The sequence below is a fragment of the Pteropus vampyrus genome, unplaced genomic scaffold (genome assembly GCF_000151845.1).
Source record: "Pteropus vampyrus isolate Shadow unplaced genomic scaffold, Pvam_2.0 Scaffold373, whole genome shotgun sequence".
In the NCBI taxonomy this organism is placed as follows: domain Eukaryota; kingdom Metazoa; phylum Chordata; class Mammalia; order Chiroptera; family Pteropodidae; genus Pteropus; species Pteropus vampyrus.
Window position 1 is genome coordinate 125,534 of NW_011889154.1, and position 3,013 is coordinate 128,546.

At 40.2% G+C, this 3,013-nt stretch overlaps 1 non-coding gene across 1 annotated transcript; it reads right to left on the reverse strand.

Moving 5' to 3' along the window:
• Positions 1-2,564: 2,564 nt before the first annotated feature.
• LOC111731425 lies at positions 2,565-2,683 on the reverse strand. Its single transcript, XR_002777129.1, has one exon. It is a non-coding gene; the product is annotated as a 5S ribosomal RNA (ribosomal RNA).
• Positions 2,684-3,013: the final 330 nt, after the last annotated feature.

Sequence of the window (3,013 nt, forward strand, 5' to 3'; positions counted from 1 at the left end):
GAGGAATGGAGGGAGTGGGCCTCTACTGGTAGGTGTGATGGGGTCACCCTGAGCAGGAAATAGATGTTGCAACTTGGCAGAGTTCAGTGACATGGGTCACATCCCCGCCCTCCTTCATTCTGACTCTGTGCTCTGTAGGGAAACCTGGTACTTCAACAAGGTTTCTTTGTGGGTTTATCTTCAGGGGATGAATGTGCCAATTAGCAAGTGTGAGTATTATTTCTATCAGTTAATGGATATTTTATTTTAATAAATCAATTGATATTATCTGATATTCTATTTTATTCATCTATCCCTTGTGAATTTGATTAGTGTGAGTCAGAATCTGAGTAACTTAACCAAACACCTCACAACATCACTATTCTACAAAGAATGGACCCCAGACTGGACAGAGGGAGTACAGTTCTGTGATGCTATAAGAGGAACACTCCTGTGGGAGCATCTAATGCTTATGGCAGTTTGTAAAAATGACAAAGATCTTATTGGACGCTGGCACTGACTTTATTGTGAAATCCTTTGTAAACCTGTGCAAGCCTCTCTCTGTTTACTCAATAGAGATGACAGTTTTAAAGTTTGTTTTATAAAATTTGCTTGTAGCACTTGTTCTTTGGGAGTAACAATTACAGAATCACTTTCGGCTAATTCATACCTAGCACACATAAATATGTAAATGCAACTTCCAAGGCAAGTTAAACCTATGCTTGTGCATATGCATGTGCTTATTCAATCATGTATTGCACTTAAATAGAGCTTTAAGGTTTCCCAATGTGTGCAAGCTCACTTGTTCTTCAAAAAAGCCAGGAAGGTTGGTGTTAACCTGCCCAAGGTCGTCTACTCAGTAAAGGGAAGAGCGAGGCTTTAAATTCCAGCCTTTGCACAGACAGATCAGCTCTCATTTTATAGTTTCACATTAATGCTTAAATATGATGACCCTTTTCTCCAGGGTTCCCAACCTTTGACATGTTCTTGAACTTGTCCTAACATTCTGCAGGCATGGTCCCAAGCTTACCTATTCATCCAAAATGCACCTCATGTGGTCCACATGGAAAGAAAGAAATCTGGCTAACAGAGTGTGAGAGAAACTTGATTACGTCCCTCACTCTTGAAACTATCCTTTGGCTCTCATAATTAGAGAGAGGGAGCCATCTGAACCAAAGAGTTATCTAGATCAAATATCTGGAGGAGACTTTAAATAAGACTTAATAAAGCAACAAAGAGAGTTAATCAGGAATAAGCATGATCTATAGCTCACCATATAGTCAGTATAAGTACACAACACACTATGAGTAATATAGAGTGAGTTTCTTGTGCCAACTTTCAATGTGTCTTCACTAAAACTAATTTAGGAGGGGTGTCCTTGTTCTACTACAGTTTAGATATCTTTTATCCTTTAAAAATATTTTTTTTCTGTAGTCAAGATTCTATTGATCTACTTCTTTCTAGAAAAAAATGCACTTCTTTTTCCTTTTCTCTCAAGCACAATACTCTGACATTGGACATGCGGGTTTTTCCCCACACCGACCAATTCTCTGACACTAGCTGGGTATCCTATAATTCAATTCAATTCTGACACTAACTGGAGTTAGGATGGACCCCATAGATTAAGGGCTCAGTCTCATAAGATTGCCTTCCCACTTCTGACACCAATTGCAAATAGTAGGTCTCCAGGTTACCCACAACTTCTGTCTGGCTTGACTAGAAATTGGAGGTCCCCATGACCCCTTCATCAAGTTCAATAATTTTCTAGATTAACTCACAGAACTCAGAAAAACAGTTTACTTATATGGCTGATTTATTATAAGGATATTTCAAAGGATACAAATTAACAGCCAGATAAAGAGATACACAGGGAGAGATCTGGAAGTGTTGAAGATCTGAGTGCAGGAGCTTCTATCCTTGGAATTAGGGCACGTAGATGCATTCACCAACCTGGAAACATTCTGAATCCCATACTTTTGGGATTTTTATGGAGGCTTCATCACATAGGCATGATCTATGATTAACTTTCTGGAGGATGGGGGGGGGGTGAAGATGAAATTCCAAGCTTGGTCTTTCTGGTGTCCAGCTACCATCCTGAAACTCTCTAGGACCCCACCCAGAGTCACCTCATTAGAACAAAAGACACTTCTATCACCCAGGAAACTCCAAGGGATTTAGGAACTCTGCGTCGAGAACCGGGTCAAAGACCAAACATTAAGACAAAAGATGTTCCTAGCACTCTTATCATTTAGGAAATTACAAGGATTTAGGAACTCTGCTGGGAACGGGGACAAGGCCAATGTATTTTTTCTATTATTTCACAGTGTCCTATTGTCCCTCTTAAAAAATTGTTTCCTTATGTCACCAATCCTCCATCTCTGTTTAAAACTGTTCAAAAGTGTAGATTTTAAGATGGAGATTTACAAATTACTCTGCTGAAGATTTTGCTGACTATCTGCCTTTCTTATTACCTGCCTGGGAACCAGCTAGTCTCTGTTTCCTGCCCTGGGCTCTTGGTCACCTCTGAGCTCCATCTCAAAGTATAATAGGAAAGAGTTTTTTGTTTGTTTGTTTGTTTTTTTTAACACCTACAGCACCTGATATTCCTAGGTGGTTTCCCATCCAAGTACTAACCAGGCCCAACCCTGCTTAGCTTCTGAGATCAGACGAGATCAGGCATGTTCAGGGTGGCATGGCCGCAGACAGGAAGGAGATTTTTATAGTCTTCTCAACGTTGGGAGGTTTGTCTAGATAGGGCCCAAGCTATAAAAGGCTTTCTCTAGCATCCAATTCTGAATGTCTTAGTCTGTCCTTTGCACTCTCTACTAGGACCCTTCTTGCTGAAGTGTCTGCTTACTCCTGGCCCTGAACCTCATATATGACATCCAATTCTTCTTCTTTTATTCCCTGTCTGGACCAAAATTGGGTTAGAGAGTGGGAAATCCATGAATTTCATGTCATGAGCTCACAAGGAATCTCTCTAGGCAAGACTCAATTGGTGAATGTTGCATGTGATAATTTACATTTCTTTTTT